The 18252-nt window shown below is 48.0% G+C and overlaps 1 pseudogene; it reads left to right on the top strand.

Moving 5' to 3' along the window:
* Positions 1 to 18252, top strand: part of LOC139268367 (netrin-G1-like) — a 130344-nt pseudogene that overhangs the window by 99077 nt on the left and 13015 nt on the right.

Genomic DNA, 18252 nt, shown 5'->3' with positions numbered 1-18252 from the left:
CCATCTGATTCGCTCTTTATTTTTCATACGGGTCGTTTTTCCCCAGACCCTTTTGATCTCGTCCAAGGACCATTGTCCTTTGGAAGTACCGTATTTTTGTTCGATCTTAATACAGATTTTGGATAAGTTGAATTGTTGCTCTGTGTATTCTTTCAACTGTTTGAGGATTTCATCTATCGAAACATCAGGTGGTGCCTGCCCACCTTTAACAGTTGTCTGCAATTATTTGCTCTTATCTCCTGCTGCCATAATACTGATTTCTTTACTGGGGTCTCGAGTCGTAGGCTTTCCAGCCAATCAGTGGGTCGGTGATTTATTAACTAACACACGCCGAAGTTTAGACGTTTATGGGAGCTCGAGCCGATGACCAACCGGAGGTTTCATAAACCGGAGGCTTTCGGAATCGCGTAGAAGGAGTGGCAAATTTAGACTTTTGACCGAGGACTTTTATAAAGAGGGGTCCTTACCTCAGGATGTAGGTCCGATGTCCAAAATTCAGTTTCTTCCCTCAGTGATCCTGTTCGTAACGCCAAAATTGTTCGATCTCTTAATTTTCAATGAGATGCGAAGATTCACCAGACTGATTCTCGGGATGGTGGGACTGACCTCTCCTCCCCCTCCCTCCCTCCCTCTCCTCCCCCTCCCTCCCTCCCTCTCCTCCCCCTCCCTCCCTCTCCTCCTCCTCCCCCTCCCTCTCACTCCCTCTCCTCTCCCCACCCCTCCCTCTCCCCACCCCTCCCTCTCCCCTCCCTCCCTCTCCTCTCCTCTTCTCTCCCCTTCCCCTCCATCCCTCTCCTCTCCCCCTCCCTCCCTCTCCTCCCCCTCCCTCCCTCTCCTCCCCCTCCATCCCTCTCCTCCCCTTGCCTCCCTCTCCTCCGCCTCCCTCTCCTCCCCCTCCCTCGCCTGATTTGTAACCTATGCCTGATTTTCTAAGTGTAGGCAAGGTTTTTCTGAGCATACAAAAATCTACACTTACTCCATTCTAAGTTAGTTTGGAGTAAGTTTTCAGTGCCTAAACTTTCAAACGGGCGGAAGTGGCCGGACACACCCACTTTTGAAATAAAAAATCTGTTCAAAACTGAATCTGTTCCAACTGACTAGAACTGGAGCAAACGAAATGCCGAGAATAGCAATTTCTAAGATACTCCATTTCTAAACCACTTGCTCCAAAAAAACAGGAGCAACTCAGGCCGAAACTTGGCCCCAAAGTGTGGGCTCATTCACCAGAAACCTGTGTATTGTGTGGGTGGAGTTTAGTTCTCGCTGCGAGCTCCTATTTGATTCACCGCCCCCCAGTAACCCGCTCACTGACAGAGCTGAAATGAGCCTGGGATTACAGTGTGTTTAAATCTGGTTTGTCAGAACGTCGGTGGGTTCCTTGAACACCTGCTCACAGCCCTGAGTCCCCGTGAGGCTGGGGCACTGGGGACATTAGTTTGGGGAAAAGGCCCTTTATTGGTGACCTCCCATTTGTAGGAGGTCACCCATTGGGGACGGACGGTTTACAATTGGAAGCTCAGTTTGCAGATGACAATAAACTGGGTGGCGGTGTGAGCTGTGAGGAGGATGCTAAGAGGCTGCAGGGTGACTTGGGCAGGTTAGGTGAGTGGGCAAATGCATGGCAGATGCAGTATAATGTGGATAAATGTGAGGTTATCCATTTTAGGGGCAAAAACACGAAGGCAGAATATTATTTGAATGGCGGCAGATTAGGAAAAGGGGAGGTGCAACGAGACCTCATCAGTCATTGAAAGTTGGCATGCAGGTACAGCAGGCGGTGAAGAAGGCAAATGGTATGTTGGCCTTCATAGCTGGGGGATTTGAGTATAGGAGCAGGGAGGTCTTACTGCAGTTGTACAGGGCCTTGGTGAGGCCTCACCTGGAATATTGTGTTCAGTTTTGATCTCCTAATCTGAGAAAGGACGTTCTTGCTATTGAGGGAGTGCAGCGAAGGTTCACCAGACTGATTCCCGGGATGGCTGGACTGACATATGAGGAGAGACTGGATCAACTCGGCCTTTAGTCATTGGAGTTTAGAAGGATGAGAGGGGATCTCATAGAAATGTATAAGATTCTGACCGAATTGGACAGGTTAGATGCGGGAAGAATGTTCCCAATGTTGGGGAAATCCAGAACCAGGGGACATAGTCTTAGGATAAGGGGTAGGCCATTTAGGACTGAGATGAGGAGAAACTTCTTCACTCAGAGAGTTGTTAACCTGTGGAATTCCCTGCCACAGAGAGTTGACGATGCCAGTTCATTGAATATATTCAAGAGGGAGTTAGGTATGGCCTTTACGGCTCAGGGGATCAAGGGGTATGGAGAGAAAGCAGTAAAGGGGTACTGAGGGAATGATCAGCCATGAACCCATTGAATGGCGGTGCAGGATCGAAGGGCCAAATGGCCTACTCCTGCACCTATTTTCTATGTTTCTATGAAATGAACGAGAAAGACCGATCGACACAGGCCTGTCAGTAATGTGGGATTACACCACAGCCTGTTGAAGGTTTGCTGGAGATTCTCATTCTTTCCCCAGTCTGGTTTCCGTTCTCTGAAACCTCCCTCTGGGCTTCTCATTGCTGAACTGTTTAGACACAAACACCAGGGGCAGAGGTCTGGGTTTCATTAACTTGAGCAAACATTCATTTCTGCCGGCTCACGTTCGTTATAATTAAATTCCAAAGCCTCGAATCCCACCGAGCTCCCTGGGAAGAGGTGGACTTAAAACCACCGTTCCTTTATTAAATTCATTCTGGGGATGTGGGCATCGCTGGCACGACTGGCATTTATTGTCCATCCTCAGTTGCCCGGAGAAGGTGGGGGTCGGCCTTCTTCTTGAACTAGGAGTGTCGGCCTGGATTACGTGCTCAAGACTCTGCAGGTGGGACTCGAACCTTCGACCTTCTGACTGGGAGATGAGATTGTAGGGTGAGCGTCTGACGATGGGGAGTCTGATGATGGGGAGACTGACGATGGGGAGACTGACGATGGGGAGTCTGACGATTGGGAGTCTGACGATGGGGAGTCTGACGATTGGGAGTCTGACGAATGGGAGTCTGACGATGGGGAGACTGACGATGGGGAGACTGACGATGGGGAGTCTGACGATTGGGAGTCTGACGAATGGGAGTCTGACGATGGGGAGACTGACGATGGGGAGTCTGATGATGGGGAGACTGACGATGGGGAGTCTGACGATTGGGAGTCTGACGATGGGGAGTCTGACGATGGGGAGTCTGATGATGGGGAGACTGACGATGGGGAGTCTGACGATTGGGAGTCTGACGAATGGGAGTCTGACGATGGGGAGTCTGACGATGGGGAGTCTGATGATGGGGAGACTGACGATGGGGAGACTGACGATGGGGAGTCTGACGATTGGGAGTCTGACGAATGGGAGTCTGACGATGGGGAGACTGACGATGGGGAGACTGACGATGGGGAGTCTGACGAATGGGAGTCTGACGAATGGGAGTCTGACGATGGGGAGACTGACGATGGGGAGTCTGACGATTGGGAGTCTGACGAATGGGAGTCTGACGATGGGGAGTCTGACGATGGGGAGTCTGACGATGGGGAGACTGACGATGGGGACACAGGCTGCTGACGTGTCAGATCCACCTGTTAATGTTGCTGTGCTTGCTGGCAGTGTGGGGCAGAGCAATTGGCTCTGAAATCGGCACTGACAGCAGGCAGTGCGAATCTGGTAATCGCATAATCCGATCCGTTAATGATCACGTCCGAGACTGGGAGCGAATCAGTTTTATCTAACATCCCACGGATTATTGTGTCCCCAGCTACCTGGGCCCTAAGCTCTGGAATTCCTTGCCTAAACCTCTCTGCCTCTCTGCCCTTTAAGACACTCCTAAAAGCTTCTTCTTTGCGTAAGAGAATGTTCCTTCTCTCTGACCCACTGTGGGCCGTGGGGAGATGGACCTTCTCCCTGACCCACTGTGGGCCATGGGGAGATGAACCTTCTCTCTGACCCACTGTGGACCGTGGGGAGATGGACCTTCTCCCTGACCCACTGTGGGCCTTGGGGACATGGACCTTCTCCCTGACCCACTGTGGGCCGTGGGGAGATGGACCTTCTCCCTGACCCACTGTGGGCCATGTGGAGATGGACCTTCTCCCTGACCCACTGTGGGCTGTGGGGAGATGGACCTTCTCCCTGACCCACTATGGACCGTGGGGAGATGGACCTGCTCCCTGACCCACTGTGGGCCATGGGGACATGGACCTTCTCCCTGACCCACTGTGGGCCTTGGGGACATGGACCTTCTACCTGACCCACTGTGGGCTGTGGGGAGATGGACCTCCTTCCTAACCCACATAATTAATGACTGATGCCTGGGATGAGGAGATTGTCCGATGAGCAAAGATTGAGGAGACACGGCCTATTCCATAGAGTTTAGGTGATCTCATTCAAACAAGCTAAATTCTTATAGAACATAAGAACATAAGAATTCAGAACAGGAGTCGGCCATCGAGCCCCTCGAGCCTGCTCCGCCATTCAAAAAGATCATGGCTGATCTGGCCGCGGACTCAGCTCCACTTACACGCCCGCTCCCCGTAACCCTTAATTCCCTTATTGGTTAAAAATCTATCTATCTCTGATTTGAATACATTCAATGAGCTAGCCTCAACTGCTTCTTTGGGCAGGGAATTCCAGAGATTCAGAACCCTTTGGGAGAAGAAATTCCTTCTCAAATTGGTTTTAAATTGGCTCCCCCGTATTTTGAGGCTGTGCCCCATAGTTCTAGTCTCCCCTACCAGTGGAAACAACCTCTCTGCCTCGATCTTGTCGATCCCTTTCATTATTTGAAATGTTTCTATAAGATCACCCCTCATCCTTCTGAACTCCAACGAGTAAAGACCCAGTCTACTCAATTTATCATCATAAGGTAACCCCCTCATCTCCGGAATCAGCCGAGTGAATCGTCTCTGTACCCCCTCCAAAGCTAGTGTATCCTTCCTTAAGTAAGGTGAACAAAACTGCACGCAGTACTCCAGGTGCGGCCTCACCAATACCCTGTACAGTTCCTCCCTGCTTTTGTACTCCATCCCTCTCGCAATGAAGGCCAACATTCCATGCGCCTTTCTGATTACCTGCTGCACCTGAAAACAAACTTTTTGGGATTGATGCACAAGGACCCCCAGCTTCCTCTGCACCGCAGCAGGTTGTAATTTCTCCCCATTCAAATAATATTCTCTTGTACTGTTTTTTTTCCCCAAGGTGGATGACCTCACATTTTCCGACATTGTATTCCATCTGCCAAACCTTAGCTCATTTGCTTAACCTATCTAAATCTCTTTTCAGCCTCTCTGTGCCCTCTACACAACCCGCTTTCCCACTAATCTTTGTGTCATCTGCAAATTTTGTTATACTATACTCTGTCCCCTCTTCCAGGTCATCTATGTATATTGTAAACAGTTGTGGTCCCAGCACCAATCCCTGTGGCACACCACTAACCACCGATTTGCAACCCGAAAATGACCCATTTTTCCCGCCTCTCTGCTTTATGTTCGCCAGCCAATTCTCTATCCATGCGAATATATTTCCTCTGACTCTGCATACCTCTATCTTCTGCAGTAACCTTTTGTGTGGCACCTTATCGAATGCCTTTTGCAAATCTAAATATACCACATCCACCGGTACATCTCTATCCACCATGCTCGTTATATCCTCAAAGAATTCCAGTAAATTAGTTGAACATGATTTCCCCTTCATAAATCCATGTTGCGTCTGCTTGATTGCACTATTCCTATCTAGATGTCCCGCTATTTCTTACTTAATGATAGCTTCAAGCATTTTCCCCACTACAGATGTTAAACTAACCGGCCTATAGTTACCTGCCTTTTGTCTGCCCCCTTTTTTAAATAGAGGCGTTACATTAGCTGCTTTCCAATCCGCTAGTCCCTCCCCAGAGTCCACAGAATTGTGGTAGATTATAACGAATTAATCTGCTATAACTTCCGCCATCTCTTTTAATACCCTGGGATGCATTTCATCAGGACCAGTGGACTTGTCTACTTTGAGTCCCATTAGCCTGTCCAGCACTACCCCACTAGTGATAGTGATTATCTCAAGGTCCTCCCTTCCCACATTCCCGTGACCAGCAATTTTTGGCATGGTTTTTGTATCTTCCACTGTGAAGACCGAAGCAAAATAATTGTTTACGGTCTCAGCCATTTCCACATTCCCATTATTAAATCACCCTTCTTATCTTCTAAGGGACCAACATTTACTTTAGTCACTCTTTTCCGTTTTATATATCGGTAAAAGCTTTTACTATCTGTTTTTATGTTTTGCGCAAGTTTACTTTCGTAATCTATATTTCCTTTCTTTCTTGCTTTCTTAGTCATTCTTTGCTGTCGTTTAAAATGTTCCCAATCTTCTCATTTCCCACTAAACTTGGCCACCTTATATGTATTGGTTTTTAATTTGATACTCTCCTTTATTTCCTTGGTTACCCACGGCTGGATATCCCTTCTCTTACCGCCCTTCTTTTTCACTGGAATATATTTTTGTTGAGCACTATGAAAGAGCTCCTTAAAAGTCCTCCACTGTTCCTCAATTGTGCCACCATTTAGTCTGTGTTTCCAGTCTACTTTAGCCAACTCTGCCCTCATCCCACTGTAGTTCCCTTTGTTTAAGCATAGTACGCTCATTTGAGACACTACTTCATCACCCTCAATCTGTATTACAAATTCAACCATCCTGTGATCACTCATTCCGAGAGGATCTTTTACTCGGAGATCATTTATTATTCCTGTCTCATTACATAGGACCAGATCTAAGATAGCTTGCTCCCTTGTAGGTTCTGTAACATACTGTTCAAAGAAACAATCCTGTATGCATTCTATGAATTCCTCCTCAAGGTTACCCCGTGCGATTTGATTTGACCAATCGATATGTAGGTTAAAATCCCCCATGATTACTGCCGTTCCTTTTTCACATGCCTCCAATATTCCCTTGATTATTGTCAAGTTATTATTTGGGGGTCTATAAACGACACCCACCAGTGACTTTTTCCCCTTACTATCTCTAATCTCCACCCACAATGATTCAGCATTTTGTTTATTCGAGCCAATATCGTCTCTCACAACTGCCTTGATATCATCCTTTATTAACAGAGCTACCCCACCTCCTTTCCCTTCTTGTCTATCTTTCCGAATTGTCAGATACCCCTGTATGTTTAATTCCCAGTCTTGGCCACCCTGCAACCACATTTCTGTAAAGGCCATCAAATCATACGCATTTGTAATGATTTGTGCCATCAACTCATTTATTTTATTTCGAATGCTGCGTGCGTTTAGGTAGAGTGTTTTAATACTCGTTTTTAAACCATGATTTTTAGATTTGAACCCTCCTGCAGCCCCTTTATATTCATACATATTGTCCCTTCCCATCACCTTGTGGTTTACACTTAGCCCAGTGCTACTCTGCTCTGTTGCCTCCTGCCTTTTACATTCTTTCTTCAGGTCCTGTTTATCTGAGCTCTCACCCACTCTAACTAGCTCAGATCCCTCTCCTGTGTTCTGAATATTCCTCGCATTGAGACACCGAGCTTTCATGCTTGCCGTTTTATTACACTTTGACCCTTTAGAATTTTGCTGTACAGTGGCCCTTTTTGTTTTTTGCCTTTGCTTTCTCTGCCCTCCAATTTTACTAATCTCCTTTCTGTCATTTGCTTCTGTCTCCATTTTGTTTCCCTCTGTCTCCCTGCATTGTTTCCCATCCCCCTGCCATATTAGTTTAACTCCTCCCCAATAGCACTGGAAAACACTCGCTAGGACATTGATTCCGGTCCTGCCCAGGTGCAGACCGTCCGGTTTGTACTGGTCCCACCTCCCCCAGAGCCGGTTCCAATGCCCCAGGAATTTGAATCCCTCCCTGCTGCACCACTGCTCAAGCCACATATTCATCTGAGCTATCCTGTGATTCTTGCTCTGACTACCACGTGGCACTGGTAGCAATCCCGAGATTGCTACTTTTGAGGTCCTACGTTTTAATTTAGCTCCTAGCTCCTTAAATTCGTCTCGTAGGACCTCATCCCTTTTTTTACCTATATCGTTGGTACCAATGTGCACCACGACAACTGGCTGTTCACCCTCCCTTTTCAGAATGTCCTGCACCCGCTCCGAGACATCCTTGTCCCTTGCACCAGGGAGGCAACATACCATCCTGGAGTCTCGGTTGCGGCCGCAGAAACGCCTATCTATTCCCCTGACAATTGAATCCCCTATCACTATTGCTCTCCCAATCTTTTTCAGGCCCTCCTGTGCAGCAGAGCCAGCCATGGTGCCATCAACTTGGCTGCTGCTGCCCTCCCCTGATGAGTTATCCCCCTCTGCAGTAGTCAAAGCGGTGTATCTGTTTTGCAGGAGGATGACTGCAGGGGACCTCTGCACTACCTTCCTTGCACTGCTCTTCCTGCTGGTCTTCCATTCCCTATCTGGCTGTGGACCATTCACCTGCGGTAAGACCAACTCACTACACGTGCTACTCACGTCATTCTCAGCATCATGGATGATACAGAGTGAATCCACCCTCAGCTCCAGGGCCGCAACGCGGTCCGTCAGGAGCTGGAGGCGGACACACTTCCCGCAAACTTAGTCGTCAGGGACACCGGAAGTGTCCCTGAGTTCCCACATGGTACAGGAAGAACATATCACATGACCGAGGTCTCCTGCCATGACTTAACCCTTCGATACATTTAAATTGAGGAACAGTGGAGGACTTTTAAGGAGCTCTTTCATAGTGCGCAACAAAAATATATTCCAGTGAAAAAGAAGGGCGGTAAGAGAAGGGATAACCAGCCGTGGATAACCAAGGAAATAAAGGAGAATATCAAATTAAATACCAATGTGTATAAGGTGGCCAAGGTTAGTGGGAAAATAGAAGATTGGGAACATTTTAAACAACAGCAAATAATGACTAAGAAAGCAATAAAGAAAGGAAAGATAGATTACGGAGGCAAACTTGCGCAAAACATAAAAACGGATAGTAAAAGCTTTTACAGATATATAAAACGGAAAAGAGCGACAAAAGTAAATGTTGGTCCCTTAGAAGATGAGAAGGGGGATTTAATAATGGGAAATGGGGAAAAGGCTGAGACCGTAAACAATTATTTTGCTTCGGTCTTCACAGTGGAAGACACAAAAACCATGCCAAAAATTGCTGGTCATAGAAATGTGGGAAGGGAGGACCTTGAGACTATCACTATCACTAGTGGGGTAGTGCTGGACAGGCTAATGGGACTCAAGGTAGACAAGTCCACTGGTCCTGATGAAATGCATCCCAGGGTATTAAAAGAGATGGCGGAAGTTATAGCAGATGCATTCGTTATAATCGACCAAAATTTTCTGGACTCTGGGGAGGTACTAGCGGATTGGAAAGCAGCTAATGTAACGCCTCTTTTTAAAAAAGGGGGCAGACAAAAGGCAGGTAACTATAGGCTGGTTAGTTTAACATCTGTAGTGGGGAAAATGCTTGAAACTATCATTAAGGAAGAAATAGCGGGACATCTAGATAGGAATAGTGCAATCAAGCAGACGCAGCATGGATTCATGAAGGGGAAATCATGTTTAACTAATTTACTGGAATTCTTGAGGATATAACGAGCATGGTGGATAGAGGTGTACCGATGGATGTGGTGTATTTAGATTTCCAAAAGGCATTCGATAAGGTGCCACACAAAAGAAGATAGAGGTACGCAGAGTCAGAGGAAATGTATTAGCATAGATAATTGGCTGGCGAACAGAAAGCAGAGAGTCAGGATAAATGGATTCTTTTCAGGTTGCAAATCGGTGGTTAGTGGTGTGCCACAGGGATTGGTGCTGGGACCACAACTGTTTACAATATACACAGATGACCTGGAAGAGGGGACAGAGTGTAGTGTAACAAAATTTGCAGATGACACAAAGATTAGTGGGAAAGCGGGTTGTGTAGATGACACAGAGAGGCTGCAAAGAGATTTGGATAGGTTAAGCGAATGGGCTAAGGTTTGGCAGATGGAATACAATGTCGGAAAGTGTGAGGTCATCCACCTTGGGAAAAAAAAAACAGTAAAAGGGAATAGTATTTGAATGGGGAGAAATTACAACATGCTGAGGTGCAGAGGGACCTGGGGGTCCTTGTGCATGAATCCCAAAAAGTTAGTTTGCAGGTGCAGCAAGTAATCAGGAAGGCGAATGCAATGTTGACCTTCATTGCGAGAGGGACGGAGTACAAAAGCAGGGAGGTCCTGCTGCAACTGTATAGGCTATTGGTGAGGCCGCACCTGGAGTACTGCATGCAGTTTTGGTCACCTTACTTAAAGGAAGGATATACTGGCTTTGGAGGGGATACAGAGATGATTCACTAGGCTGATTCCGGAGATGAGGGCGTTACCTTATGATGATAGATTGAGTAGACTGGGTCTTTACTCGTTGGAGTTCAGAAGGATGAGGGGTGATCTTATAGAAATATTTAAAATAATGAAAGGGATAGACAAGATAGAGGCAGAGAGGTTGTTTCCACTGCTAGGGGAGACTAGAACTAGGGGGCACAGCCTCAAAATACGGGGGAGCCAATTTAAAACCGAGTTGAGAAGGAATTTCTTCTCCCAGAGGGTTGTGAATCTGTGGAATTCTCTGCCCAAGGAAGCAGTTGAGGCTAGCTCATTGAATGTATTCAAGTCACAGATAGATAGATTTTTAACCAATAAGAGAATTAAGGGTTTCGAGGAGCGGGCGGGTAAGTGGAGCTGAGTCCACGGCCAGATGAGCCATGATCTTGTTGAATGGCGGAGCAGGCTCGAGGGGCTAGATGGCGTACTCCTTTTCCTAATTCTTATGTTCTTCTGTTTAAATTGGCAACAACAATGTTAAAGTTTACTCATTATTATAGAAGAGGAAATAAAAAGCTACTCACCAATCACCAGCCAATCACTTAGCCCCTTGGCTGTGACGTCACCTTTCTATTTCTTTCTACTTCTTTTTTGCCTTCTCCCTGTAGCTGCACAAGCCCCGCCTCCTCCTCAACGCTGCCCGAACTCCTGCACTCGTGGCCCTCAAAGAACAGATGCAGGGAGGATGTTTCCCCTGGCTGCGGAGTCTAGAACCAGGTGTCACAGTCTCAGAATAAGGGGTCAGCTATTTATGACTGAGATGAGGAGAAATGTCTTCACTCAAAGGGTTGTGAATATTTGGAATTCTGTACCCCAGAGAGCTGTGTAGGCTCAGTCATTGAGTATATTAAAGACAGAGATTGATAGATTTTTGGAGACTAAGGAAATTAAGGGAGATGGGGATAGTGTTGAGGTAGATGATCAGCTATGATCTTATTGAATGGTGAAGCAGTCTCGAGGGGCCGAATGGCCTACTCCAGCTCCTATTTCTTCGGTAAACAAGCCATCACTCAAAATAGTGGAGTTTATGATAAAAGTCAGCGATCCGTCACAATAATGTGCAGGATGTCCATGTGTAGTTGGGGTTTGTCAATGAGTTGGTGTAAAAGTCTTGGGGTTTGGAGCTGATTTATTGTCTCTTTAACCCTCAGACAGTATCAAATATCGGGGTGAATCTCTGACCCCTTTTCTCATCTCGCTGCCTCTGTCTTGTCGCCATTCCTGGAGAACCTTTCAACTCAGCACTGGCCCACTAAATGCTGCTCATTGTATTCTTGGCCCAATCATTCCCCTCCTAACTGAGCAACTCTGCTCGACAATTAACCCCAACAAAGGGCCTGATTACTGGGTGATGGGAAGTGACAGCAGCCTGCGGGGTGTACTTTATGGAGCCACTAACTTCTGTACTCAATAATACACTGATTCACATCATTAACCAGGGACTGAACCGTGCTGATAGCGAGAGCTTTAGTTAGTGATAACACCAGGCCCTTAGTCACACCAAACAGTGTTAATCCCGATAGCAACACTTAAAGCCCGGAAGTAAATGTTAAGTGCTGAGTGAATTTGTCAAAGTAACAATGATTTATAAGATACTCCGTTTGCACTCCAGTGTCACAGGAGCAGTTTCTGTAATATATGATCCTTATATTGAAATATCTTCCCTTCCCGCGTTGATGCAGCCACACATAACAGGAGCCTGTTGTGTCTCTCTCTCCCTGGGCTGTATGGTGATGTTTCATTACTGCTTCAACAACAACAACTGGCATTTATATAGCACCTTAAACAAAGTAAATCCTCCCAAGGTGCTTCACAGGAGCGTAAATCAGGCACAGTGAGCCACATAAGGAGATATTAGGACAGGTGACCAAAAGCTTGATCAAAGACAGAAGTTTTAGGGAGCATCTTAAAAGAGGAAAGAGAAGTGGAGAGTTTTAGGGAGGGAATTCCAGAGCTTAGGACCTCGGGAGCTGAATGGTGAAGCGATTAAAATCGGAGAGGCGCAAGAGACCAGAATCATAGAACGGTTACAGCACGGAAGGCCATTCGGCCCATCGAGCACTTCAGCTAGTCCCGTTCCCCCGCCCTTTCCCCGAAGCCCTGCAAACGTTTTCCTTTCAGGTATTTGTCCAATTCCCTTTTGAAAGCAGTGATTGAGTCTGTTTCCACCACCCTTTCAGGCCGTGCAATCCAGATCCTAATAACTCACTGTGTAAAAATGTTTTTTCTTATGTCGCCTTTGGTTCTTATCCACATAACTGAAGTTCCTCATCCCTGCAATCATTCTCATGAATCTGTTCTGCACCCACTCCAAGGCCTTCACATCCTTCCAAAAGTACGGTGCCCAGAATAGGACACAATACTCCAGTTGAGGCCGAACCAGTGTTTTATACAGGTTCATCATAATTTCTATACTTTTCTACTCTATGCCTCTATTTAGGAAAACCAGGATCCCATAAGCTTTTCTAACTGCTTTCTCAATCTGCTCTGCCACCTTCAACGATTTGTGCACATATACCCCCAGGTCTTTCTGTTCATGTACCCCCTTTATGATTGTACCCTTTAGTTTCTATCGCCTCTCCTCGTTCTTTCTACCAAAATGTATCACTTTGCACTTTTTTGTGTTAAATTTCATCAGCCACGTGTCCACCCATTCCACCAGCCTGTCTCTGTCCTCTTGAAGTCGATAATTGTTAATTATGTACCGAGGACACGGCAATTCAGGAGCACTTAACATCTGCACCGTTCCTTTATCCATTCTTACTTTACACAGCTTTAGCATTCTGTTACTAATGATCACTCGATTCCTTCTACATTGAGAATTAAAAATTACCTATTCCAATATACGGCTTTAGTCAAAGCCTTTAGTCGATGCTGTGCCACTTGTAGATTCATTAATCTCGATGATCTCTGTATTTTGCCGCGTTCTCCATCTTTATCACACGCATTAGTTTTATTGATTGCTGCAACAGCCACTTGCTGAAGATCGAGGTCTAACAGGCTGTCTGATCATTGGGAAAAGGATGTTGGGCTGATTCTGTGTTGCTGATGTCAGATAGAGTCGCAGTGTGTCCGATCCACAGGATGCACTGCAGCAACTCGCCAAGGCTTCTTCAGCAGCACCTCCCAAACCCGACACCCCCAGCACCTCAAAGATCAAGGGCAGCAGGTGCCTGGGAACACCTTCACCTACAATATCCCCTCCGAGTCACAAACTGTCCCGACTTAGAATCTGAGAATCATAGAATGATACAGCACAGAAAAAGGCCATTTGGTCCATCGTGCCTGTGCCAGCTCTGTTAAAGAGCTATCCCATTAGTCCCACTCCCCTACTCTTTCCCCACAGCCCTGTAAATCTTTCCCCTCCCAGTATTTCTCCAATTCCCTATTGAATCTGCTGCCACCATCCTTTCAGGCAGTGCGTTCCAGATCACAACATGTGGAGCCGCCGCTGTGTCCATCGCTGCTTCACCGCGGAGGATGGATGACCTGAAGTGACCCCGAGGGAGCCCTGCCTCCTCCGACTGCTCCCTCACAAACCAGCCTGAGGTGAAGCATCATTAGGCCCCGAGGCTGGGCGAGGGTCTGACACACAGAGCCCAGGGTTATGGCCTGAGCACAAATAAGGGATTGTTTTACCCACAGACGATAAAAAGACAAATTCCCCTCAATCATTGCGCCCACAAAACTCCCGTCTTTTCTCTCTCTCTAACTCAAACACAGAGCTGAAGTGAGGCTCATTGTCCCATCTCTAGAGGTCACAGGTCAGAGATTCTCACACTGAACATGAACTTTGGGAAATCGAAACAAGGAAAAGGTCCAGAATGTCGAAATGTCAGAAATCTGTCCCAATGTCAGCTCGCTTGTCTCTTTACAGCCCATTATATTTTGCTCAAAGATTGACGAGGAAGATTCCAGAACTGAGAGGTTCTAACTCTGGGGAAAGGCTGAACAGTCTGGGGCTTGTTCTTGGTCCCAGGGATGGGGGGCTTCAGTTACAGGGAGAGACTGGAGAAGCTGGGATTGTTCTCCTCAGAGCAGAGAAGGTTCAGGGGAGATTTAATAGAGTTGTTCAAAATCATGGCGGGTAGTGATAGAGACAATAAGGAGAAACTGTGCCCAGTGGCAGGAGGGTCGGTAACCAGAGGGCACAGATTGAGGGCAATTGGGAAAACATTCCCAGTGACGGGAATCTCTCCCGGTGACGGGAATCTCTCCCGGTGACTGGGAATCTCTCCCAGTGATAGGGAATCTCTCCCTGTAACTTCTCCCAGTGACGGGGATCTCTCCCAGTGACGGGGATCTCTCCCAGTGACGGGAATCTCTCCCAGGGAGGATGAGGTGAGATTCTTGCAATTGTTTCCAAACCTTGTGCAGTTTAATAATTCATGTCTCTAAATATTTCACTGGCGAGAAGCTATTTTTAGTTTGACAGCTAACATCGTTCTTCGACACTCCAGTGATATAATTACCCAGCTGACTAACTGTCTGCGCACAGTGCAGTGCACTGGAGCGTGTACAGCTTTATTATCATCCCTGAGAAATGTAGAATGTGTGGATATTCCTGGATTCCAAGAGAGTGTTGAGGGTACTTTTCTCTGTATCTAACCCGTGCTGTACCTGCCCTGGCATTGTTTGATGGGACAGTGTAGAGGGAGATTTACTCTGTATCTAACCCGTGCTGTACCTACCCTGGGAGAGTTTGAAGCAACAGTGTAGAGGGAGCTTTACTCTATCTACCCCGTGCTACGCCTGCTCTGGGAGTGTAGAGGGAGCTTTACTCTGTATCTAATCCATGTTGTTTCTGTCTCGGTTTCCAGGACAACCCGTACATGTGCAACAACGAGTGTGATGCTCACATGCCCGAGCTCGCACACCCGCCCGAGCTGATGCTGGATGCCGAGGGGCGGATTCCCAACACCTTTTGGCAAAGCATCTCCTGGAGGAGTTTCTCCGAACCCCTCCTGATCAACATCACTCTGTCCTGGGGCAAGACCATCGAGCTGACCGAGGACATGGTCATCACCTTCGAGTCAGGCCGGCCGGAGCAGATGGTCCTGGAGAAGTCTCTGGACCATGGCCGGACGTGGCAGCCCTACCAGTTCTACGCGGCCGACTGCCTCACCTCCTTCGGGATGGAGCCGAGAAGGGTCCGGGATCTGAGCCAGGCCTCAGTGCTGGACATCATCTGCACAGAGGAGTACTCCAGGGGCTACGTGTGGAAGGTGGACAAGATAGTGTGCTTGGAGATCCAGGAGCGTTTCGCCCTGTTCGGGGGGCCCCGTCTCCGCGATATGGCCTCACTGTACGGCCAGCTGGACACCACCAAGGACCTGAGGGACTTCTTCACCCTGACCGACCTGCGGGTCAGGCTGCTCCGGCCGGCCACTGGGGCCACCAGTGTTGACCAGCACAACCTCTCCAAATACTTCTACGCCATCTCCAACCTGGACATTCGCGGCCGATGAGAGCTCCTCGCCCCTTCTGGTCAGAGTCGCTGATCCTACACTTCACACCCAGGGGGAGCCGTGTCGGGCCAACATCTGGGGGCACTCCCGGGCAACATCTGGGGCACTCACAGGGCATCATCTGGGGCACTCACAGGGCAACATCTGCCGCACTCACAGAGCAACATCTGGGGGCACTCAGGGCAAAATCTGGGGGCACTCACCAGACAACATCTAGGGCTCTCACCGGGCAGCATCTGGGGCACTTTCAGGGCCAACATCTGGGGGGGGGGCTCTCACAGGGAAACATCTGGGAAACTCACATGGAAACATCTGGGGGCACTCAGGACCAACATCTGGGAGCACTCAGGGCCAACACCTGAGGTGCCGTGACAGGCCAACATCTGGGAATATTCACAGGGCAAACATCTGGGGCCATTCACAGAGCAAACCTCTGGGGGCACTCACAGGGCCAACATCTGGGGAGCACTCACAGGGCCAACACCTGGGGGGACTCACAGGGAAACAACTGGGGACACACACAGGGCAACATCTGGGGGTACTCAGGACCAACATCTGGGGGCACTCACAGTGTCAACATCTGGGGCACTCACAGGGCCAGCATCTGGGGCACTCACAGGGCCAGCATCTTGGGCACTCACAGGGCCAGCATCTGGGGCACTCATAGGGCCAGCATCTGGGGCACTCACAGGGCAACATCTGGGGTGCACTCTATCAGTGATAACAGCTGGCATGGCAATCTTAATTAACATATGGAGGGCAGTCTATCAGGGCCAATATCTAATTACGAGGAGCGATCACACAAACAAGGATGGTATTCCCTAGAATTTAGAAGGTGATTTGATCGAAGGTTTCAATTTATTAAAGGGAACTGAAAGGGTAGATAGAGAGAAACCATTTCCACTAATTGGTTATTCTCGGACTCAGGGCAAAATCTGAAAAATTAGAGCCAGTCCTGTCAGGAGTGATGTTGGGAAACAGTTTTACACAAAGAGTGGTAGAAGTTTGGAAATCTCTACCGCAAACGGCAGTTGATGCTATTTCAATTGTTAATTTTAAATCTGAGATTGATCGATTTTAGATAACCAGAGATATTAAGGGATATGGGGCAAAGGCAGGTATATAGAGTTAGGTCACAGATCAGTCATGATCACATTGAATGGCGGAGCAGGCTTGAGGGGCTGAATGGCCTCCTCCTGTTCCTATGTGAGCGCTGGGTAACTGGGAGGTTTTACAGCGATAGATGGTGATCCCTCCCCCGGCCCACTCAGCACAGTCAGCTGCCCCTGTGTCGGTTGTTTGAGCTTCCCTGAATGGCTGTGTGACAGTGTGCACAGACCAGCACTGTGCCAGCTCCCCCTGCCCCTGGTGATGGGCTCGGTAGCGAGCTTTCATAGTTCTGCTGGCTGGCTGGCGATGAGTCAGCGAGTTCCTGCTCAGTGTTCAGCCAATCGAGCAGCACGGAGCGAGCAGAATCTGTCCCTTTATTCTCAACACTGCCGAGCTCCAGTCTCATCAGGATTCAGAGAATCCGAGAATCAGACTGCACAGGAGGAGGCCATTCGGCCCATCGGGCCTGTGCTGGCTCTGTGACAGAGCTCTCCAATCATTCTCACTCCCCGCTCTTTCCCCATAGCCTTGTTATCTTTCCCTTTTGGGTATTTATCCAATTCCCTTTCCAACTCGCTGTGTAAATAAACTCTCCTCATCTCCCTCTGGTCCTTTTGCCAATGACCTTCAATCTGTGCCCTCTGGTTCCTGACCCTCCTGCCACGGGAAACAGTGTCCCCCTATTTACTCTATCAAAGCCCTTTCTGGTTTGATGAATAATTGTGACTGAACGCTCCCTTGGTGTTCAATCTATATTCAGTCTGGCTCAGTGAGTTCCCATTGGCCCATCACACAATCTCCTGGCCTCTGAGCCATTCCCTCATTATTCTACACTCAGCTTCTGGGAGGCTCGCTCCAGCTTTTAGTCCCGGAGAATCTTCAGACACTAATTGGAGACCAGGAGCAGTAAAATGTTTACGCTGCTGTTAATGTGACTCCAAGGAACTGCCTCAGTTTCTGCTTAGTTCAGCAAACAGAGCCCAGAACTGCCAATTTGCTGAATGTGCAACGTACAATGTGCGGATTGTGAAGCTTCAACTTTGCAGTAAGTTAAACAGCGGCTCGATGCTGTTAGCACAGAGTCACCGAGACCAGCGTTCTCACGCTTCACGGCAGAGAGACTGTCACAGCACGTTGGGCCTTTCCAAATCGCATTTACTGAAAAACAACAACTTGCATTTATATAGCGCCTTTAACATAGTGAAACGTCCCAAGGTGCTTCACAGGAGCATAAATCAGACACAATTAACACCGAGCCACAGAAGGAGATATTAGGACTG

The sequence above is a fragment of the Pristiophorus japonicus genome, chromosome 8 (assembly GCF_044704955.1).
Source record: "Pristiophorus japonicus isolate sPriJap1 chromosome 8, sPriJap1.hap1, whole genome shotgun sequence".
NCBI classification, from domain to species: domain Eukaryota; kingdom Metazoa; phylum Chordata; class Chondrichthyes; family Pristiophoridae; genus Pristiophorus; species Pristiophorus japonicus.
The sequence above is the reverse complement of the archived record's forward strand: the minus strand, read 5'-3'. Positions and strand labels throughout refer to the sequence as shown.